Source organism: Triturus cristatus, chromosome 2_2 (assembly GCF_964204655.1).
Source record: "Triturus cristatus chromosome 2_2, aTriCri1.1, whole genome shotgun sequence".
In the NCBI taxonomy this organism is placed as follows: domain Eukaryota; kingdom Metazoa; phylum Chordata; class Amphibia; order Caudata; family Salamandridae; genus Triturus; species Triturus cristatus.
In genome coordinates this window covers 1,243,705,745-1,243,730,178 of record NC_140582.1, presented here as the reverse complement: position 1 = coordinate 1,243,730,178, position 24,434 = coordinate 1,243,705,745, and the positions used below count along the sequence as shown (strand labels likewise).

The 24,434-nt window shown below is 49.1% G+C and overlaps 2 protein-coding genes across 5 annotated transcripts in view; both read left to right on the top strand.

Moving 5' to 3' along the window:
* LOC146863493 (uncharacterized) overlaps positions 1-24,434 on the top strand; it is a 289,267-nt gene that overhangs the window by 113,153 nt on the left and 151,680 nt on the right. The window contains exon 5 of one of the 4 annotated variants that reach the window (XR_014978260.1): positions 22,985-23,017. The exons of the other annotated variants lie outside the window; for them this stretch is intronic. The gene's annotated coding sequence lies outside the window, so the exon portion shown is untranslated. The remainder of the gene's footprint in view (positions 1-22,984; positions 23,018-24,434) is intronic. 4 annotated transcript variants of the gene reach the window in all.
* The window catches only part of LOC146863492 (uncharacterized), a 431,973-nt gene continuing 426,070 nt past the window's right edge, over positions 18,532-24,434 (top strand). Inside the window, exon 1 of the mRNA XM_085642932.1 lies at positions 18,532-18,581. The gene's annotated coding sequence lies outside the window, so the exon portion shown is untranslated. The remainder of the gene's footprint in view (positions 18,582-24,434) is intronic.

Genomic DNA, 24,434 nt, shown 5'->3' with positions numbered 1-24,434 from the left:
AAGACCTGGGGTCTCCAGGCCCTATGGGGCGGTAACGTGACACGAGCAGTCGGGCCACCAAAGGTCTGTGTGTAAAGCAACCATACAACACGCACCTCACATGGGACAAGGAACACACACAATAAGTGACGCCACACGGTAGGAGTTAAGTAAATACTCAAGTTTATCCAAGCAGATCACGTTAGATGCAGTTCATGAGGTAGCAGTACATTTCATAAGCTGGTAATACCACAAATTACATTCATAACATATCAGTACTGCCTGAGGTACAACTACCCTTCGCCTAGAGGTACACGCGCGCTTCACTTTCCTGTAGCGCCTTAGGGGGGGTGATGAGGGCGCTAGGCGCGCTAACTGGTGACGACCTCAGAACGGGGCATCTAGCATGGAGCTACTCGTAATAGATGTCATTTAGCATTTCATTATGGAACATGAATAACAGTGCGCTACTCGTAATCAATAGCACGTAGTACTGCCACATGGGCGTGAATAACAGCACGCTACTCGTAATCAATAGCACGTGGTACTTCAATATGGAACATGAATAACAGAGCGCTACTCGTAATCACTAACACGTAGCACTTCAATATGGCACATGAATAACCGAGCGCTACTCGCAATCACTAACATGTAGCATTTCAATATGGCACCTGAATAACAGAGCGCTACTCGCAATCACTAACATGTAGCATTTCAATATGGCACCTGAATAACAGAGCGCTACTCGTAATCACCAACACGTAGCACTTCCATATGCCACAGGAATAACAGAGCGCTACTCGTAATCACCAACACGTAGCACTTCAATCCGGCACAGGAATAACAGAGCGCTACTTGTAGTTATGGGCGCTACGTACTTCAATGCGGGGTAGGACAGTCAATGCGCCTCACGAAGCTTTTAGCGGGAAGCGCCCGGGACGGGAGGAGCGAGTCTCTCGGCTCCGGTGCAGTTCCTAGGGCACCTCGCTTCAGAGCAGTCACGGGGGCACAAGGAGAGGATCCCTCGGCGGGGTCTCTCCGTCGCGCTGGCAGGGGGGAACTCCCACGGAGAGCGGACCCGGGCTGAGGGTGCGGTGCGGATCCTGACCAGTAGGGGGCGCACCAGGGGCAATCCAGGCCTCCGGGCTTACCTCGTTCACGGCGTCAGACGGCGTCCGCTCCAGCGACGATGGGGAAACTCGGCCCCAGGCCTCGCGCACCTTCTCACACAGCTGCGATGCCAGCGGCGGGGCCCCGGACTTCTCACGGGCCTCGCGACTCTGCAGGGCACTTCTTCCGGCCTCCGGGCCGCGGCGGTGAGCGCGCTGGCTTCCACGTCACGGGGGGGCTCAAGTTAAGGATGGGGGTTCCGCGCTCAGCAGAGCACGCTGCCGGGGGTCCCAGGCCAGGTCAGGGAGCGCAGGGGTCACAGCGCTAATACCTGGTCGATCCCCAGTGGCTCTTCAATCTGCTTTGCATACGGCTTCAGGGGTCAGTCTGGACACGCAGTCTCAGTGCTTGGCATATAAGGTTTAGAGTTCAATCTGGACACGCAGTCTCAGTGCTTGGCATATAAGTTTGAGAGTTCAATCTGGACACGCAGTCTCAGTGATTGGCATATAAGTTTGAGAGTTCAATCTGGACACGCAGTCTCAGTGCTTGGCATATAAGTCTCTGTTCTCAGATGTTAGATGAAGTCTTGTTGGCGCAGGTGTATCTGGAGCCCTTAAAGGGGTTCTGTTACAGGGGGGTAGGGATGGAGAGGGCGACTAGATCCTTCCTAGTCAGGCTGGGCAGAGAGTCTCTGGGTCCTCCTACTGCTGGGCAAGATCAGTGGGTTTCACAGGGTCCCTCACTCACTTAAGAGGCAGCACCTAAATCCTGTCACTCTCAGAGGCATAAGTCCCTGGCTAGGCCCTACCGCCTACACTCCTGGTGGATTCTTCCAGCTCTGCTTCACCCCAATGGCCAACTCACCACAAAAGTTTCCCTCCCTCTCTTAAGTAGCCCTAGGTCAGGTGACCTCTAGCCAAGGCGGCAAAAGAAAAACCACACCTCCCTTCTAGAAGGTTCCAGCACATTCCAGGAGCTTCCCCACTCTACCTATGGGACAAAAAGGCGGGCTGGAGTCGCAACATTGTTGTGGGGTTCCAGCCAGCTCCTGGCAGCTAGGGTGCTACTATGAAAGACCACTCTGCAGTAGCAGGGGCCTGTGGCAGCCATCTTAGGAGAAGGGAGCACCTGCACCTTAACACTGATTGGCACTGAAAAGGCGCCCGGAGACCTAGTCCAACACAAAAATGAGGGTGGAAAAAATGAGGCACGATACAAAAATAGAAGGGGAGACCACCCTAGGGCTGACAGGTCCAACATGCGTCCCCCCCAGCCGAAAGAGGGGAGAGCTACCCAACCTCTAGGGAGTTCTCATCACTAAGGCGGAAAAACCTGGAGAGACCGTCAGCATTGGCGTGGTCAACTCCAGGCCGATGTTCCACCCGAAAGTCCATCCCCTGTAGGGAAATGGACCACCTCAACAACTTGGGGTTTTCGCCTCCCATCTGCATGAGCCAGCGAAGGGGCCGGTGGTCGGTCTGGATAAGGAAGTGAGTGCCAAAGAGGTATGGCCTCAACTTCTTCAGTGCCCAGACCACCGCGAAGGATTCTCTCTCAATGGTGCTCCATCGCCGTTCCCGAGGGAGGAGTCTTCTGGATAGGAAGGCCACAGGTTGATCTTGGCCCTCGGTATTGAGTTGCGAGAGCACCGCACCTATGCCGTGCTCTGAGGCATCTGTCCGTACAATAAATTCCTTGCTGAAATCTGGTGTTGCTAGTACTGGAGCGGTACACATCGCATGTTTCAGCGTGTCAAAGGCCTCTTGGCATGCAGCTGTCCATATGACCTTGCGAGGTTGCTTCTTTGAGGTCAATTCCGTCAAGGGGGCTACGATGGTGCCATATCCCTTGACGAACCGGCGGTAATACCCAGTGAGGCCGAGGAAAGCTCGGACCTCGGTTTGGGTCTTGGGGGGCTCCCAAGCCAAGATGGTTTCAATTTTGGCCTGGAGGGGTTGCACCTTACCTCCGCCCACCAGGTGTCCCAGGTACACGACAGATCCCTGTCCAATCTGGCACTTGCTGGCTTTAATTGTTAAGCCAGCGCGTTGCATCGCCTGCAATACTTCCTGGAGGTGTTGCAGATGGTCCTCCCAGGTGCCACTGAAGACAGCTATGTCATCCAGGTAGGCCGCTGAGAAGGACTCCAGGCCAGATAGTACCTGATTCACTAACCGCTGGAATGTGGCCGGAGCATTCTTGAGCCCAAAGGGCATCACTCGAAACTGGTAGTGGCCCTCGGGGGTGGAGAACGCTGTCTTCTCCCTTGCTCCATTGGCCATGGCAATCTGCCAATATCCGGATGTCAGGTCAATGGTGCTGAGGTACCGGGCTGCTCCCAGCCGGTCCACCAGCTCGTCTGCACGTGGGATGGGGTGAGCATCTGTCTTCGTGACAGAGTTCAACCCCCGGTAGTCCACACAGAACCGAAGCTCCGGGGTCGTACCCGGTGGGGCCGCTTTCGGCACCAACACCACTGGACTAGCCCACGGGCTGCTGGAAGGTTCTATCACCCCCAGCTCCAGCATCTTTGCCACCTCACGCTGGATGCTATCTTTCACTCGGTCAGAGAGCCGGTAAGACTTGTTCTTCACCGGGGGGCTGTCCCCTGTGTCCACATCATGGGTACACAGATGAGTGATTCCAGGCGTGAGGGAGAACAACGAGGCGAACTGTCCCAGGACATGGCGACAGTCCCTCTGTTGCTCTGGGGTCAAGGATGAGGAGAGGACAACACCTTCCACCGAACCATCCTTTTCTTGCACCGCTAGAAGGTCAGGAAGAGCCTCACTCTCTTCCTCTTCGCTCCCATCCGTCACCATAAGGAGAGCAAGCTCTGATCGCTCATGGTGCGGCTTCAGGCGGTTGACGTGGAGCACCCTGAGGGGCTGACGGGGGGGTTTTCATATCGACTACGTACGTGGTCTGGCCTCGCCGCTCTACAATGTCGAACGGGCCAGTCCACCGGTCCTGGAGGGCACAAAGCTCCCCAGGTTCCATAACCCACACCTTCTGTCCAACGTCTAACTCGACCGTCCGAGCGTTTCGGTCAGACCACTCCTTCATCACGGTCTGGCTAGCCTCCAGGTTCTCTGTGGCTGCCTTCCACAGCTTGGCCATCTGGCTGCGGAACGCCACCATGTAGCTGACAATGTCACGGGGAAGCTTCTGTGAAGTCTTCTCCCACCCCTCTTTCACTAAACTGAGGGGACCCCTAACGGGATAGCCATAGAGCAATTCAAACGGGCTGAACCCGACTTCCTTCTGCGGTACCTCTCGATAGGAGAATAACAAGCAGGGGAGGAGGACGTCCCATTTACGCCTCAAGCCCTCTGGTAGGCTTCGGATCATCCCCTTCAATGTCTTATTGAAGCGCTCTACAAGTCCTTTAGTCTGGGGATGGTAAGGAGTGGAGAACCGGTAGGTCACCCCACACTCCTTCCACATGGCCTGCATGTAGGCAGACATAAAATTGGTGCCCCTGTCCGACACCACGACCTTGGGGAATCCCACTCGGGTAAAAATCCCCAACAGTGCCCGCACCACCACCGGTGCAGTGATGGTCCTCGGAGGAATAGCCTCTGGGTACCTTATGGCGTGGTCCACCAAAACCAAGATGAACCGGTGTCCCGCTGCGGTCGGAGGGTCCAATGGCCCAACAATATCGATACCGACCCTCTCAAAAGGGGTCCCGACCACGGGGAGCGGTTCCAACTGGACCTTCAACTTAGTCCCTGTCTTGCCACTAGCCTGACAAGACTTGCAGGTCTTGCAAAAGGTGTCTGATGCAATCCTCCTCCTGGGCCAATAAAAATGGGGGACCAACCGTGCAAAGGTTTTGTCCTGACCCAGGTGTCCGGCTAAGGGTATCTCGTGCGCTAACTCCAGCAGAAAGGCCCGGTAACATTGGGGGACCACTATGGCCCTCGAAGATCCATGTACCGGCACTCTGGGCTCACTGTATAGGAGACCATCCTCCCAATACACGTGATAACCTCCCAGTTCCTGACTGGCCACTTGGGCTTCGGCCTGCCGCCGCATGCCTTCAAGCGTGGGGCATGCCCTTTGTGCCTGACAAAATTCCTCCCGGGTAGGCCCTCCTTCCACATGCCAGTCAGCAAGGGTCGGCAAGTCCTCCACAGGAACGACATCTACCTCCACGGACTCCGGGTGCACCTCTCCGGGGCACCTCTCCGGCCTCCCCATCCATCTCACGAGGCATGTCCTCTACCACCTTCTTCTTTCCACGTTGGGCTTTGGGTTGGGCCATGATTCCAGGCTCCAACCCAGGGTGAGTTCCATGCCGGGCAGCCATGGACCGCGTGCTGACGCAAGTCCACCCTGGTAATCCCAGCATCTCGGTGTGCGCGTGAAACTCGACGTCTTTCCACTTGGTGTGCTCCAGGTCGTTCCCTAGCAAGCACCCCACAGGCAAGGCAGGGCTCACAGCAACTCTCAGTAGGCCTCTGACTCCTCCCCACTCAAATGGAACACGAGCCACTGGATAGGGACTCATACTGCCGTCAGCCAATACGGCCGGATGGAACTCCTCGGGGATTACTTGGTCTGGGGCACCAGCCGCCGCACGACAGTGGTCATGCTGGCCCCCGTGTCTCTCAGAGCTTCCACCTCCTCCCCGTTAATTCTCACACTCTGCTGATATTTAGCAGTGTTCGGGGGCAGGGACACTACGGGGACCACCTCTCTATCCCCGAGTGAAACCAGCGTCAGGCCTGTCCACTCCCCTTCCCTATCTAAGGGCAGCTCCACCCCAAGCGCTACACTACTCACCCCGGGACTTTTCCCGCCCGTTGGGGCTGGTGGTCGCTTGCGACACTTGGGATCTCCCCTGTAGTGTCCAATCTCCCCACACTCGTAGCACCGCACAGTCCTAGGCTTCTGACTCCTGTCAGGGTAAGTGGGTCTTGTGGAATTGGACAGGGGCGGGGTTCCTACTCCCTTGCCAAACTTATTTTGGGGACCTTTCGAGAACTCCACCTTTTTATCTCCCCCCTCTTTCTTCTGGGGGAAACCCTGTCCGCCTTTCGAGCCATCTCCCCCGGGGCCCTTGTGAGACACCCGGGTGCTCACCCAAATATCTGCCTCCTCCGCAAGCTCACGGGGATCCATCAACTTGCGGTCCACCAGATGTTGGCGCAGCTCCGGAAAGCTCTTATCCAAGAGGTGCTCCCTTAAAAAAAGATCGTACAACCCTTGGTAGTCCTGCACCTCGCTGCCACGCACCCAACCATCTAGTGCCTTCCTCGCATAATCAAAAAAATCTACCCATGTCTGGGTGGACAGCTTATGGCTGCCACGAAACATTTGCCTGTACCTCTCGGGGTTGAGACCAAACTTCTTTAACAAGGCCTCTTTCATGGGGGCATACCTTACCTGATCCGCCTTGGCCAAATATAACAGGGTGTCCCTAACATTGGGAGGTATATACCGGTATAAACCACCTCCCCAATTACTCTCGGGTACCCCATGGGCCATCAAGGCTACCTCGTATGCCTCCAACCATTTCATGATGTCGTCCCCCACTGTGTAATTGGCAATTACCTCTTTGGGTAGGTAGAACTTTGATTCTTGAGGTTCCTTAGGTATGCTGCCACCATTGTCCTTATTGGACGCGTTCAATTGGAGGGCGCGTAACTCCAGCTCCTTTAGCTGAAGCTCGTGCGCAAGCTTCTTCTCCTCCATTGCCCATCTCCTATTTTCTCTTTCCTGTTCCACTCTGGCCAATTCCCTTTCTTTCTCTTGTTCTAGCTTGGCCAGCTCCCACCTTAACTGCCACTCTTCCCTCCTGTCCTCGTACTCCTCTGGGGACGCGCTCCTCCTCGACCCTGTCCTACTACTGGCCCCAGAACGTCTCCCTGGGGGCACATTTTCAGACACATCTACATTCAATATGTCGGTCACTTCTTGGGCGCTCTCCTCCTGAGGTGCCTCTGGTGCCTCCTGTCCCTCATCCCCTCTCCCTTCTGGGTGGGCTTCTACCCATGCCCTAATGGCGGTGCGGAGTTCCGGTCCTTTGGCCTTCCGTACCCCAGGCACCCCCATCCCCTGCCTGAACTCCCTTAGTTGCTTCACTGAGTACCCCTCGAGGCCAGCTAACCAGAATTCCATTCTGGCAGGTGGGGACCTAGACACTAAGGAGAAAAATTCCTATGGGATAGGCAACAGTTCTCAGCTAACCAGGACTCTTGCACTTTCAACCTGGACAGTGGAAATAACAATGCAGCAATCAAAGGTTTCAGAGCTCTGGAACAATTAGGCGTTTAATTGTGGCGCCCTTCGCCTCACAGAAGGGTGCTGTATGGTCACAGGTCCTAAGGATCCCACCGCTCGCCACCAATGTAAGACCTGGGGTCTCGGTAACGTGACACGAGCGGTCGGGCCACCAAAGGTCTGTGTGTAAAGCAACCATACAACACGCACCTCACATGGGACAAGGAACACACACAATAAGTGACGCCACACGGTAGGAGTTAAGTAAATACTCAAGTTTATCCAAGCAGATCACGTTAGATGCAGTTCATGAGGTAGCACTACATTTCATAAGCTGGTAATACCACAAATGACATTCATAACATATCAGTACTGCCTGAGGTACAACTACCCTTCGCCTAGAGGTACACGCGCGCTTCACTTTCCTGTAGCGCCTTAGGGGGGGTGAAGAGGGCGCTAGGCGCGCTAACTGGTGACGACCTCAGAACGGGGCATCTAGCATGGAGCTACTCGTAATAGATGTCATTTAGCATTTCATTATGGAACATGAATAACAGTGCGGTACTCGTAATCAATAGCACGTAGTACTTCCACATGGGCGTGAATAACAGCGCGCTACTCGTAATCAATAGCACGTGGTACTTCAATATGGAACATGAATAACAGAGTGCTACTCGTAATCACTAACACGTAGCACTTCAATATGGCACATGAATAACAGAGTGCTACTCGCAATCACTAACATGTAGCATTTCAATATGGCACCTGAATAACAGAGCGCTACTCGTAATCACCAACACGTAGCACTTCCAAATGGCACAGGAATAACAGAGCGCTACTCGTAATCACCAACACGTAGCACTTCAATCCGGCACAGGAATAACAGAGCGCTACTTGTAGTTATGGGCGCTAGGTACTTCAATGCGGGGTAGGACAGTCAATGCGCCTCACGAAGCTTTTAGCGGGAAGCGCCCGGGACGGGAGGAGCGAGTCTCTCGGCTCCGGTGCAGTTCGTAGGGCACCTCGCTTCAGAGCAGTCACGGGGGCACAAGGAGAGGATCCCTCGGCGGGGTCTCTCAGTCACGCTGGCAGGGGGGAACTCCCACGGAGAGGGGACCCGGGCTGAGGGTGCGGTGCGGATCCCGACCAGTAGGGGGCGCACCAGGGGCAATCCCAGCCTCCGGGCTTACTTCGTTCTCGGCGTCAGACGGCGTCCGCTCCAGCGACGATGGGGAAACTCGGCCCCAGGCCTCGCGCACCTTCTCACACAGCTGCAGCGGCGGGGCCCCGGACTTCTCACGGGCCTCGCGACTCTGCAGGGCACTTCTTCCGGCCTCCGGGCCGCGGCGGTCAGCGCGCTGGCTTCCATGTCACGGGGGGGGCTCAAGTTAAGGATGGGGGTTCCGTGCTCAGCGGAGCACGCTGCCGGGGGTCCCAGGCCAGGTCAGGGAGCGCAGGGGTCACAGCGCTAATACCTGGTCGATCCCCGGTGGCTCTTCAATCTGCTTTGCATACGGCTTCAGGGGTCAGTCTGGACACGCAGTCTCAGTGCTTGGCATATAAGGTTTAGAGTTCAATCTGGACACGCAGTCTCAGTGCTTGGCATATAAGTTTGAGAGTTCAATCTGGACACGCAGTCTCAGTGCTTGGCATATAAGTTTGAGAGTTCAATCTGGACACGCAGTCTCAGTGCTTGGCATATAAGTCTCTGTTCTCAGATGTTAGATGAAGTCTTGTTGGCGCAGATGTATCTGGCGCCCTTAAAGGGGTTCTGTTACAGGGGGGTAGGGATGGAGAGGGCGACTAGATCCTTCCTAGTCAGGCTGGGCAGAGAGTCTCTGGGTCCTCCTACTGCTGGGCAAGATCAGTGGGTTTCACAGGGTCCCTCACTCACTTAAGAGGCAGCACCTAAACCCTGTCACTCTCAGAGGCATAAGTCCCTGGCTAGGCCCTACCGCCTACACTCCTGGTGGATTCTTCCAGCTCTGCTTCACCCCAATGGCCAACTCACCACAGAAGTTTCCCTCCCTCTCTTAAGTAGCCCTAGGTCAGGTGACCTCTAGCCAAGGCGGCAAAAGAAAAACCACACCTCCCTTCTAGAAGGTTCCAGCACATTCCAGGAGCTTCCCCACTCTACCTATGGGACAAAAAGGCGGGCTGGAGTCGCAACATTGTTGTGGGGTTCCAGCCAGCTCCTGGCAGCTAGGGTGCTACTATGAAAGACCACTCTGCAGTAGCAGGGGCCTGTGGCAGCCATCTTGGGAGAAGGGAGCACCTGCACCTTAACACTGATTGGCAATGAAAAGGCGCCCGGAGACCTAGTCCAACACAAAATTGAGGGTGGAAAAAATGAGGCACGATACAAAAATAGAAGGGGAGACCACCCTAGGGCTGACAGGTCCAACAGGAACAGTCAGTCTCGCCTCTGCTGTCTATCTTTAGCTCCTGACAGCCTCCTCTTGCCATTAATACCTGCTGTCACTGCTGTCCCTATCTAGAGTCTACATGTCTTTGCTGCTAGCCTCTGAGCACTGGACTGTCTCTGCTGCAGGTCTATAATACCTGGCCATCTCTGCTGCCTGACTCTAACGTCTTCACTATCTTTGCTCCCCTGTTGAACCTCTGGCTGCTTCTTCTGGCCGGCTCTGCTCTCACATCTTCAGCATCTTTGCTCCCCTGTTGAACCTCTGGCTGCTTCTTCTGTTCGGCTCCGCTCTCACGTCTTCAGCATCTTTGCTCCCTGTTTAACCTCTGGCTGCTTCTTCTGTTCGGCTCTGCTCTTACATCTTCACTATCTTTGCTCCCTGTTGAACCTCTGGCTGCTTCTTCTGTTCGGCTCTGATCTCACGTCTTCAGCATCTTTGCTCCCTGTTGAACCACTGGCTGCTTCGGTTCGGCTCTGCTCTCACATCTTCACTATCTTTGCTCCCTGTTGAACCTCTGGCTGCTTCTTCTGTTCGGCTCTGCTCTCACGTTTTCAGCATCTTTGCTCCCCTGTTGAACCTCTGGCTGCTTCTTCTGTTCGGCTCTGCTCTCACGTCTTCAGCATCTTTGCTCCCCTGTTAAACCTCTGGCTGCTTCTTCTGTTCGGCTCTGCTCCCACGTCTTCAGCCTGGAGGTGGCCTGTTGATGTGCGGGGCCCCGCAGGTCCGGCACGTGTCCCGGTTACTGTGTCCAGAAACCTCCTGCAGCGCGACCAGCAGGAGGCTGCCCCGACAAAGCCCGGGTGAGTAGGACTCCAACAGTTGGGGGCCTTATTACGGTTTAGAGCCCTAACGTCGGGGGCAGTGTTCTCGAGCCACGATGCGGCCCAACGCTCTTCTTACACAAAAAGGTTCCTGGCGGGGTGGGCACCCGCCAGGGGTATTAAAACGGCAGGCAATGTGGGGTGTGCTCCCGCGCCGTAAATGATTAATGTTGCGAGGGAATCTCCATGCTGAGGATTCCCTTGTTGAAAGGATCGCAGCTCCGTGCTGCCACCGAAATCAGAAGCGCTCACCAGCAATTAAAGATACAGCACTTCCCAGGCGCTGAAGGCAAGGTTCAGGCGCAGTCCTTAGATGCAGGGGGGCAAAGACTGGGCCCAGGGGCCAGCTCACAGGGCCCTCCAGCAGGGAGGCAGTCCCTAGTGGCGGTCTCTCCTGGCGCCCAGCAGCAGCAGGCCCCCCTCAAGTTAGGATCAGCAGAGAACAACTTACATGGGGTCACAGCCCCATTTTATACACAGGTTTATCTTTGTTTCAAGGTGCAGGGGAGGGGCGAACCAGATGTAACTGGTTCTTGAGCACTTTGTTTTGCTCAGCCCCTCTCCCTATTCACAGAACAGGCCAGGGTCATCAGTCGCACCACAGGGGGCGGAGCCAGCATTTTGTGGGGGAAAGCCCAGCCCTATTCAGGTCCCAGGTGTACTCCTCCCACCCATCTGGCTGCTGACCTCCCCATTCACCACTGGGTGACTCATCCTGACTCTGGGGATTCCCTAGCCCATCACATGACCTCAGCCAGCCAATCGCCAGACAAAGCACTCATCTCACACTGCACACCGATATGCCAACTTCTAGAAGTGACACTTCCACACGAGGTACATTGACGCCGCACACATCATCGCACAGCATTTCATCACACGAGTCCACACATACCAAACTCGCACCTGCACTCCCCACGCATCAGGAACTACCAGGGACACATACATTCCCCCATGCATTCCTATGGGACGGCAGGCCAACCTCACTACACACACGCACTTTACCCTGGGACACAGTGGTAAAGTGTGCAGAAGCCAAAAATCACTAACACCAGGTCGCAATAAAAAGCAATAAGTTTCAGGGGTGAACCTACCAGAAGGGCCAAGTCCAACAACCATGATAAGGACATTCTGTACACAAACGTGGGTACAAACACCAGGTACACATTTCTATCTCGTTCCACGTCTAAGGGCAGGCAAACCCACATGGCACTTTACTTACCATGCAGAAGGGCTCCAGTGTGCTTTACTCTCTCCCAGTCATACCTTCAAGCATATCCGGCGCTGTGCCCAACTATGCAAGAACACACACAACAGGCCTCCTGACCTCATCACACGTCCTATCCTACTGGAAGCTGCTGAAACTAAAGGATTGCTTTTTTATTTTCATACTATTTGTTTCAGTCTTTTTTTCCTTCTGTATCTTGTTGTGTTTATTAACTGTTCGTATGATGGTTGCAATGTAAAAGTAACTGTTATGACCCCCCAAAAAAGCAACATTAAAGTTGTGAAACCCGTGTTGGACAGTGTTTGTTGATAATAAAGATAACAGTACAGAATTAACAGCAAAAAATGACTACTTTTCCTGTCGCATCTTTTGCTATTGACCTTCGGGTTTTCCACTTCCTAATTTACCCCAATAGAAAAGGCTAAAGGTCACTGCCAGTTTCCTACGTCCAGCAAACTCACCTCAGCCAGTGCTGTGAGCTTCCTTAAGATCTTGTATTCAGGGGACACAACATCTTTTGTAGCATTGACACCTAGTCAGCATCATCCTGTCACTTTAACATCTTTTCGCTCCATTTTTATTTGACCCTATCCCGCCATGGCCCATTCCATCATATCCCCCACCCAGATGTTCATTGGTGGTGCCTTTGGTCTCAGCCAAAGTAGAACTACCCTGAGCTTGGCTAGGATAACTCCCAGACCATCAACTTTGCAATTCTGTTTATTTATTTTCAAGCTGGGAGCACTGCTTCACCCCTAACTTAGGTGGACCCCTATAAGTAGCTGCCGCCCCTGTACATTAAAACAGTAATGCTAGATCAGCTGACACAGCCACGTCATACATATAAATCATAACCTAGGGCCATGGCACCGTGAGCAATCTAACATAAAATCAAACACTTAATGAAAATAGAAGGTACAATAAAGATTGAGATATAAAAGCAACAAATACAATTGTGTCCTCTTGTCGACCCGTTTCGGTGCAGTATATATTATGTAACACCTTCTTCAGGACCAACACTTTAAAAACGGCTCTCACTAGCAAGTACAATCAATCTATAAAAAACCTGGGAAACTCTCTCTTTTTGTACTTAGACCATAATTATATTGGGCCACACTGAACACTCTTCAACAGGCACACACGTACAAACCCCAGCCGTGCTTGCAGAGTGGCACTCTGCTTTCACTTTGTGCCTTTGCCACTCTATTTTGCACAACGGATCCCTAATATGGCTGTCCCATTCGGTGATTCCCACGGTACCGTCTAAGCCGGCAGATACTGGGAATGTCTGCCGCATTCCCGCAGCATGTCATTAACACCAGAGCTGAATCATAACTTGTACATACTTGTGTGTGGAGCGGGATAGTAAGGGTGCGGAGCCACCTTCTACACCAAGCTTCTGTTGCGTGTTTATGGTTTATAGAGTTCAAATCTGCTCATTGCTTGCCATTGCTTTTCATTTGCCTATATCAGTGTCCTTTAAAAATCCTTCCTTGCTAGTGGTCACTCACGCCTCTTTGTCCCTCCTTTTTGTCTTCTGTTCCATTCACCACTTCGTGCACAAACTACCTATCCTTCTCTATTTTCCTTTTGATATATTCTGTGCAGCTCTCACCCTATGTATTCACCATGTCACATAATTCCAGTACACAAATACACAAAACACCACACAATTCCACAACAATTCCAATTCAACCCACATAATTCCACTCCAAACCACATACATCCGCTCCACTTCAAACCAAAAGACATAGATAACCCATTGTCATCTACAAAACCCATAGCTCTAACTCTCGCAAATGCCAGACCTATTGAATTGGAAATGCTTGTTCCTTTGTGTTTTTGGTTCTCTTCCTTCTCTTATATTTCAAGTGCTGCTGTGAATTCCACACTGTGCCTAACCGTGTCCCTGATTTTAGGTCTCGCTTGAGCCAGCGAATGCGATGCTCTGGCAAGACTTTTAGTAAGTGGGCTTCAAAAAGCTCACCACACGCTTTTTGTGTGGCCTAAAGCGTTCGGTTGCGCACACGATTACGCGCACAGTCCCCATCTGGCTTTCCTCTCTCCTCATGGCTCATGAAGAGCATTGCTCGCGGGCACCCTTACATAGCGCGCACATCGCACACCATTCGCCAGACTTTTGTTTTTTCTCTCCGTCTGCCTCTCTATCCCCTTCTCTCACCCAGACCTACCACCTCTTTTCCCTGCCTCTCCTTTATCCTCCTTCTACTCATATTGTCTCTTTCTCTCACAGTGTGTCTCTCTCCGCCTCTGTTTCTTTCTTCCGTCTCTCTGCCCCTCCAGCGCCACCACCCCTTTCTTCCTCCTGGTCAGCCTCCACCCCCCTCCCCCATCTTTATCAATCCTGGCTCTCTGTTCTCATTCCTCCAACCTTGTGCCCCTGTCTTCCACACTCCTTCACTGTACTTTAGCAGCGTGACAAGTTAAACACCCTCTTCTGATACACGTAAAAGACAGTAGCGTAATGGTTGGCGCAACGCTATTGGCAGTGTCCACTTGCTTGAAAGAAGATGGCGGCATGTCGCGTCAGCGTCAGCCGATGTCAGCCGGGTGGTTCAAGGCATGTAGGTGACGGTGAAGTCAACAATGATGAAGCGCGCGTCACGGAAAAGCGTTCGGCTATCAGGTGAGTGAAGCGCGTGAAGTTATATTTTGAAAATCAAAAATGGTAGTTGGCCAATATCCACCAGCAGCCTGTTGAAATGTATCCTCAGGGAGAACCACCAGGTACACGCAACTCAAATGCTGCACCACAATGTCTCAAAATTGAATCGCAGGCCAACAAGCCATCCAGTCACACACAGCAGGGCGCCTTAAATAGTGTCTCACAAATGACACGCAGATTAACGCAGATTAACGCAGATTAACGCTGACACTCCATGCTCATTCTGTAGAAGCGGTTCAGGATAAATGCAAACACTGCCACAACAAACTTCGGATTCTAGATGTCGAAAAGCAGTATAATTAGTTTCAGAACAACTTTAGTTCACTGCGGTCGAATGGTTTAACGTAATAGTTTTCCTTTTAGCTTCCAACAACACACAGTCAATAATAGTAGGAGAGGATTCAAGTACCGTGAGGAGAAAAATTAGTCAATAAGTACATTGAATAGGCAAAGTACCTGCACTTTACAGAATAAACGCTGGAACAGGTAATGGGTTCAATTTGGGGAAACTGGTGGTCATGAATTCCTGTCCCCACGCAGGACACTCGTCGCCAGTGTAAAGAAGATTCAGATGATAAAAGAAGTCCAAGGAGCAATCCAATAAGTATAGGATATTTATTCCAGATACAGTGAAAGGACCACCAGTCCAAACAGCAGTTGACTTACAAATGTCAGAGCTTGCCAGCATTCTGTTGCTAGGCTATGACAGATAGAATACAGAACACAGCCCAGCAACACTGGCAAGGGAAGTACAAGTAACACACATGGGCAGGAAAGAGGATGTAATAATATAAGTAAAACCACAACAAGGAGCTTTGGTGACATCATTAATAAAGCTCTAAGCGTTTCTCGTTAGTCCCAATATCAGGCCTCTGAAGCCTTTTAGGTCATCCTAACAAAGGAGCTCTGAGTTAGGATCTGTATTATGAAGTATGCAGTAATGACTCTGGGTGTAATGAAGAGAAGGGAACGGTACAGGATCCTAGCAGATAAGAACAGAACAGCCCCAGAGCTGGACCCAGCAGAGCCCGGCCATTGTATCTTCCTCAATGTACATCGAATGAAGACATGGTAACTTAAAATACCTCTTTATTCTGTATCCTAGAGGAGAGACCCCTTTCACTGTAACTCCAGAAGCTTTCAATGCTGTCAAGATTCATATTGAAATCCCTGTCCTGAGGGTTCTTTATTTCAGCAGAAACCTGTTATGAGGTCCTGTAGTCCAACTGATGACATTCTGAGGCTGGTCCTAGGCCCCAGTACCACTGGGCCTGGTGTTGGCTCAATAACCTCAGAGGCGGGGTCCAGTGCACAGTATTACTAATGCTGTTCACATACTTTTCATCCTATTGTTACCCTGTCACCCCAGCGCACGTAGCGCTTTAATCATTTTTCCACCACAATGGCATCTCTCCTGGTGCCATCTCTGTGGTAGGCGCTGGTTATGCTGAGCTCAATTCTGTAGATTAAAAAGGTTTATTTGGGACACTCTGGTAGCAAGATGATGGTTTTTATTGTTTTGGTTTGGTGATTATTGCTTGTAAATTGCTTATAGATTATTGATTGTGGGAAAGTATTGGTTTATGTATTAACACTCTATGTTGAGTCGCGTTGAGTTCTATGTTGTTTGCACGGCTTCTGGGAGGTAGGAAGTCGGAAGTTTGTAACGGTTCTGTAGTAGAGCAGAGGTAAGCGCTGCTCTCGGGAAAGATGGAATTGCTGTTGCCCTGTAGGTACACGGGGAAAACGTGTGACGATTGGAGTTGCACGACGCATTGTCTGGGTTCGATTTGGTAACATCGTCATGTGTTACTGCTAGGGACCTTTTCTGTATGAGAGAAGTGTATGGTAGCGAAGGTCACCTGGGAAATTTTGGTCTTAGGTACCAGGGGTCCAAAAGGCACTCTGATTACGCTTATCACTGGAAAGGTAATAGGTGTTCCCTAAGCTTGCTAGAAGGATCAAGTAGAGGGAAGTGCTACTTTATTAACGTGTGTCATAATTCTGTAGTAGAACAGACTGTTCGCTGTTCTCGGGAAAGACAGAATTCTGTGTAAATGAACTACATTTTCCGTATGATAGTATGTGAATGAAATAGCATTTAGGTTAATTGTGAAAATCTGGTTTTATTTCTCAGGAGCATTGGATCTCCAACTAGGTGTCCAAATTCTGGAGAAACGGTTAGCTGATGCTTGTTAGAAGGGTGAAGTAGAGGGATGTGCTACTTTATCAACGGAAGTAACGATTCCGTAGTAGAGCAGAGGTAAGCGCTGCTCTCGGGAAAGACGGAATTCTTGTGAAAAAGGTCATTAACTATACTTTGGTTAGCGAAACAGATAATGGTGGCCTTTTTATGTCGTTACTAACAGATTTTGATTAAAAGAGAACGTAATAAAAAGATTGCTGTAAGGTTTTGTAAAGAGAGGGCTAGTAGCAGGAGGAAAACTGACGTCCCAAAGGGCCATGCTGGCACTGGATGAGACAGTGGGTGTGTAGTGAGCCCTGTTTGTAATGAAGGGGTCAGTAGCAAGAGTTAAACAGACTGAAACTGTCAATCGTGGCAGGATTGGAGAAAATAAATTGCATTAAAATATTGCAGAAATGGAATTGTTTAAAGGTTTAAAGAAGCTGTTTGGAGGTAAAGTGAAACATTTGTTTTTTGTTGGTGATGCTCCTGAAGGAACACCTGTGCATTTTATGTCTACCAATTTGGGACAAAATTAATGTATGTGGGTTCACCAATTGTGCAAGATTACTGAAAAAGAGGGTCCTTTGAGGTTTCCAAAAGATGGTACTTTTGAATTGCAAGTTATTGACAAATTAAGGGAAGTGTTATGTGAAAGAAATACACCATCTAGAGCTGCACTATTTGAGGCCTTAAGCATGTGGGAAAAAGCAGCAAGAGACAAAGCAAGTGAGGATAAAAAGGTAAAGCACCAGATGCAGGAGAAGGAAATTGATGTTGATAAAAAGCTTCAAATAAATAATGATTCAGGGGAAGAAATAATGGATGCATTGTTAACTGAGTGTCCGCCACTTTATGTGGTTCCCATTAAAAATACTGAAAATAGTGTACCAGCAAGTACTACAGTGGCTACTGCTTCTGTTGAACAGAGAGAAATACAGAATGAGAGAAATGTGCAGACATTTCAGATTGACCCACTACCTGTTGATTCAGCACTGACAGTGATACCTCCAGGTGTTACTGCTTTAAATGTGACTGATTCAGTGAAAAAACTACAAGCTGCAGATGCACAGACAGTGCCTAGACACATTGTGACTGTCCAAATAAATATGGGTCCTATTCAAAAGGTTCAAAGAGTTGTAGAAGGAGTAAATATGTCAGGGTTTATTTCAGAATCTCTGAAATCACAGATTATTGAACAGAAAGTACCCCAGACAGCCCAAGCATTGAAAGATGGGGCAACAATGGTGTTTACAGCACTCACAGCCCAGGATAAAACAAATATACTTGGAGATGGGATTTTTCCAGGGGCGGCTGGTGTTAATGGGCGAGATGGGCGCCGCCCTGCCACCCTTGGGGGATTAAAAAAAATGCGAGCTGGAACACCGAGCAGCTAGCAATAAATTGTGCTGGCTGCCTGGCTGCTCAGTGAACAAATATGGGCAAATCTGGGTTTTTCCTTGAGGGGGTGGGGGGTGATGGCTCTTGGCTCTGCCTCTGTGCATGCTTTTGGCTGGGCGAAGATTTCTTCGACCTGAAGCCAGAAAGCAGAGCAGTGACGACACACAGGTGGGCAGGATCTGTGTATCACTGCCGGAATACAACTTTTAAATTGGGCGAATTTCGTCGAGCCCAGGGAGGAGTCAGAAGCTCCCCATTAATTCCAATGGCTGGGGGCAGGCCAGTTCAGCTTCGGGAAAGTAGTGAGGGTGTGGCAGTAGCCTCTGCCTCTTCCTCGAGAGAGGCCCAGTAACAGTTGTTGTTTAGGAAGTGATTGGTGTGTTGGGGTCTGGGGGAGGGGTCAACCCAGAATTTTCCAGTTTGTTTGGGATCTGCGTCATTGCCACTCGGAGCCCAGCGCGAGAGAACATGAGCTCGACACTCCTGGAGGAGGTAGAGGTGAGCCACTGACTAAGTAAGTACAGCCGAGTGAACTCTGACCCACTAATAATGATTGATGGCTGCAGCTTGCTTTAGAAGCTTGAATTAAAGCGTGCGTGAGTCGTGAACAAAATAAAAAAATAACACCGGCCGGGCCTTTTACAGGCAGACTCTGCCAGTGAAAGGCCCGGCCGGTGTACTTCCTTCTAAATAATTGGTCCTGCACCGTGCACGTTTCATTGAGGCAGCCAGCAGGCAGAAGAAGCGACTCATGTACTTTTGATCTGCCTGTCGTTAAGTCACATTTTTGGTTGCTCGCCTCTCTTTACACAACATTTTTCTGTAGGCGCTCCCTTGGTGGCTTAGCAGTGCCTGGCTGTGAGTGCCTCCGTCGGGAGGGGTGGGAGGGGGTTGGAGGTGAAAGAAGGTCACCACATGGTCAGCCTGTAACTGAAACGTATAGTTGTGCTAATGTGCACCTATTATTATCGTGTCCCAAACGCCATTCTTCCAGGCAGCAATGGTTTATCAGTAGTTTTGTCCTTGGAGGGTCATTTTTTTAATGTATTTCCCTGATCCCCGTAATGATAACGAAGCTAAAAGTTTCGTAAAATTCTTAGCACAAGATAAACCCACCCCCATTCCACCTGATAACACATTTTAATACCACCCAATATTGATGAAAATATTATATAAAAGCCTGTGTGGATCAGCAAAACCTCCGCAAAAAGGTTGTTTGCAATGCTGTAAAGTGCTATAAAGTAGTTCAGATTTCCGGAAAACGCACGTCTGCTTACCATAATGGAGTATGTTGACAATGTGTAATTAGTTAATTAATGCATGTAGTTTGGGAAATGAAAAATGCAAATGCCAAATAATCGACAGGTGCACAAATAGGCGTTATTGTGGTAGGCAGTATAGTTTAAGAGTGCTTGGTGTGGAGACGCACAAAAAGGAACAGCATAGTTGGGAGTTTTCTTTAATAATAAGAATCGATTTCTAGTCAAATTAACCCTTTACACAACATTAATCAATGTTCTAATGTATGCTTTGCAGTGTGTATACAGTTCTGTGATGAAAGTTAATATCTCACTCTTGAATATTAGGACTTTCAATTATAAATTGCAAATAACAAAAGGATGTCTCTTTTGAAAGCAGTAACCTGCTGATGTGTTCACATTATATGCACTCTGAAATCAACTTGGGACACGTTCTTTGCAGCAGGCGTATTAACCCTCTGCACTAACTTCACAGAGATCAAAACCTCAACTATACAAAACACTGATCTCTCTCCAGGAAGATAATTAATCACACGAGTTATCTTGACATTTTTGTGAGGCCTGGCATTCCCTATGAGTGTTTGCTTTTACTTTTTTTTTTTAGGCAGCATATTACTCTTATCAAGTGCATAATTTGAATTTAGCCACATCCAAGTGTTTATAGCGGGCACAATTAGGTTGTAGCTGAAGGCAGTGCGAGTTTCTCTCAGTGGGGCAGTATGATGTTCAGTGGGGGAGAGGATGTGGCACTATGGCCAGTGCTATCCAATTTGGAACTGGGGAACTGGGTTCAGCCTTCATGACCAGTCCACCAGACCACTCTACTGAGGGAGCATATTCCCATGCTAGACCTTAGAAGGCCCCACTAGACCTTAGAAGGCTTGATGTCTTAGCACAAGCAGGTGTACCCTAGTGGTGTAAATTGTGAGTTAACCTTGAAGGCCTGTCCACCACAATCCATACTGAAATTCATCTCCAGTCTTGCGGACAGGCCTATGAAGCAGCACACCCTAGAACAACAGTGATCCAGTCACTGAGATTCTGTCACTGAAGTCACATGAACCTTGAGCAGGTTAGGGCGGTGCAAACTGTGTGACCGCACTGGGTACCTATTTCGGGTGGGTGCATAGTGTTTGCAAGTATATTATGCTATAAAAAAACTTGCTGCCACCTTCCTGGCCTTCAGCAATTTTCAGAAACAATAAAAATGTCATGATAACTTCGGTGATTAATGTTCTTCCTAGAGAGAGATCCGAGTTTTGTCTAGTGGAAGGGTTGACTCCTGGAAAGGTAGCACAGAGGGTTAATATGCCTGCTGCAAAGAACATGTACCATGCAGATCACAAAGTGCACTGCTTTAATGGGGGGACCATGATGAATGGTCATTTAATGTCAGCTGTAGATGATGGATGCCTGAAAAGTGTCATGTATGTGCATGTTTGCATTGTGCTGAGGGGATTATCAGGTAATTGTTCATGCAGCTCTCTGATGGATGTCACATGCGTTTTTTCTGAGTCCCCAGATAGATCATGCAGTCTGTGTATTCTCTTGTGTACTGCCAGTCACTGCCAATCACCGGTGTATTCAACTGTGTAGCCTTGGACCGTGTCATGTATGTGCATGTAACTTGCATGATCGAGATAACTATTAGCGGCGATAGTATGTGTCTCTCGGTCCTCTTTCAAGTGCTTGCCGTCCTTTTTCCCCAGCAACCCCCCCCCCCCCCCCCCCCCCTCAGGGGCGGCAATCTGAGGGATAGCCCAGGGCGCCATAAGCTCTAGCTACGCCTCTGATGGGGTCTATGCTGTTAACGATCAGGCAAGACTTCCATATGTGTGCACACTTTATTTGTGCGTGAGGTATGTTCTTAGGCATGGGTTGCAAGCAGCATTTTTCCAAGGGCTATAAAGTCTGGTCTTTGACCTCATACTAAAACATCGGTGCCGAACTTCTGAAGACTGTTTAAAATGAAAAACAAGATTAAACAGTTAAACTGTTTAAGTGTTGTTTTTCATTTTGTCACTGCTGCGATCATTTATTTTACTGACGCCTTTGGGGCCCGGCCGGCAGGGTGACTTTGATTCCATGATGGGTAGTTGCGGGGGTGGGGTGGTGGTGGTGGAGGGATGGAGGGTGGCTTTGAGACCTGCTGCCTTGCCCTGGTGGCGTACGTACATTGTGCAATTTGTTGGTAACTTTTGGTTTCGTTAGTTGGATAGCAGACATTTTGAGGCCCTGTGCGCCTTTGTGTGCCATTTTTAACAATTCCATTCATAAAAATACAAGGACGACTTATCAACTTAACAACTTCAAACGATGGCACTCTAATACCAACTCAAACCCTGCAATTGTGGCACTGTGATATGAAAAACGGGTAGCAATTGTAGGTTTGAATACAGCAAACCGTGTTAAGTTAAATAGTTAATATTAAGGAGGTGGTGGTATACGGCTCGGAAATTCCGAGTATAGCCCAATAAACGCAGATAATCTGTCTCTTCTGTGTTCACACACCCCCAATGCCACTGGTCAAATTCTTACAGAGTATGGAACACATCCTTTCTTATGAGAATGACTCACATCAGGCAGGCCATTCAAATCAAAACCATTTAGAACATAGTTGATACCCATATGGTAACAAATCCAACCAGATGGTCATTTGACTCCGTCAATTAATCAGTGTTAGAGCCCAGTTATGAGCAATGTGCAGCAGCAGCTGACTGTCCAAAATTCATGTAAATCTCCCCAAAATATATTGCAATTGATCTGTAATATTAATTCCTAAGACAGAGGCCCGCAAGGCCCGTGACGTCTGCCCACTTCCTGTCCTGTGGCGGATGCCATATCTCAGAGGAGGTGAATGTGAGGAGGCCAGAAGTCGAATGCATTCCATTTATTTTGCTCAAATGTGCAGTATCGCAGAGAAGGAGAGTGGGCTTGCCCAGAGCTTTAAGTGGGCAGAGTCTGAACCCCTGCGTTTTTTTAATGGGGGCCTCGAAACAGGTCTCTAATCGGGCTCTGTTTTGTGCCCTGGCACAGGCAGCCGGCCCGTTTAGTTTTTTACCAGACTGCAGTGACAACACATCGTTCACGTAGGGTTCCTTCAAGTGATCAGACGGTTCTACTCTGTAGTGCAGGGAGGGAGACATCGGTAATCTGAAGCAGCACCAAAAACTTACAGAGGTACAACGCGGAGAAATCTCTTTATTTCGCCTCATTTTTCTTTTTTCTATGCATAGTGCCTGCTGCAGCACACAGGGAAAGAGGAAAACGCCTCTTGTAATTGCCAGCAGTGCAGGCACCAGTGGCCCATGGTGCAACAGTGCCTGCATTGGCGCACAGCAGCTTATTGTGTGCCGGTGCATGGGGAAAGGACACGAATGCGCCGTATCTGCTGATAGATACGGTACATTTGTGCCCTTTTTTTTTTGCTGTAGGGCAGCAGGAAGGCCTACTGTTCTGCCCTACAGTAAAACCTCATAAATGAGGCCCTAAATGCAAACTACTTTCTTCACTGATTTCAATTTTTTTTCTTGCAATGCTCTACATTTATATGTTTTATTATTTATGTTTCAATTTAAAAATTAAACTTATTGTGTTAACTCCTTTTTCTCTATTGTAAATTTTGAAACACTTTATAAACCATATCTGTCTTTTTCAGTATATCTTTGCTTTCCACCCAAAATCTTGTCAGGTTTGTATGCTTTGCACCTCAATTTCTGTTATGTGGACTTTGTCAGTGTACATTTATAGTATATAAATGCTATATTTCGCAAAATAAACACAGTTTGCTGGAATATAATTTCTGTTTGTCTGGCTAATCTTAAAAAAATCAAGGATGAACTGCAATCCTTGGATGGATCTCTTTCGCCATCTAATTTTCAAAGTATTTGCAATGTACGGTCTTACCAATGGTGTGAGCCTTGATGACTTCATTGACCAATACAGTAAAGAGTGTTACAGGTAGAAAACACTTAGAGGGCCTCTTCCCATTGGCTGTTGGTGCTTGGCTTGGGGGTCGTTTTGCAATCAGACCAGTTAGAGGATTGGGCACATTTTTGTAATATTTTCTTCACACTTGTGCTTTAAAATGCTATATTTGGATCCCGTTTTTGCAAAAATTTACAGTAAATATGTGGTGTAAAACCCACCATTTGAATACATTTTTTGCAAAATTTTCTTGCGGGGGGAATCCCCCCGCACCCTCCTTTTTCAATTCGGGCTCACTTGCTTCGCTCGCTCGCGCATTGTACAAGGGTACAAATTTTTCGCCTCACGAGTTTCAAAATCCACCAGCCGCCCCTGAACATGGTTTGAGGAAGCAGCGGTAATTAAAAAGATGGAAAGCATGGGGGAACAAATTAACCCAGAGCCCGAAAGAGAGAAACAGCTTAGTGTTTTAAATTCAACATTTCAGCATGAAGAAATTAACAGTCCTTGCTATTTAAATCATGAAAATGTGAACCAGTGTCAGGAAAAATAATTAATTTCCCTGAGTAAGGAAATAAATACATGTGCAGTAACTACACATGGTAGACTGACCGATTTGGCTCAAAAATATGAAATTAATGTTTCAAGAAGTTTTCCATTTCAGAAAAGCTTCAGGGTACATATGAATGAAGAGGCAAATGAGACAATGTGTTCTTCGGGAATGCAATTGCACGTTGCAGAAACTAAATATATTTTTTAAGGCAATGGGTTTGAGAAATTAGGAGACAAGTGCACAAGAAAACATGAAAAGAAAAAGAAACCACCAGACCTAGCTGGGAAACTGGATAAGAAAAAGAAACCCCCAGATTTAGTTGAGGAAAATAATGAGCAGAATGAGGGAGAAGCTTTTGCTTGCTCATTGAGAAAAAGGAGGGATGTTGAGAAATGGAGAAGCAGGTGGAGAAAGAAGAAGAAACGAATAGTTGATAGGGGATCATTAGCATGTCCTGATGCTCACAAATGTGAAACTGACTACATTACCAGAGGGAATTGGTTTGCAGATGAATTGGCAAATTATTGCACAAAACTGAATTGTTCTTTGAATCAGGCACGGGCGAAGGAAGACACTTTTCCCAATATCTCATGCTTACTAACACAGTAGAAACATGGAAAGAAGTGAG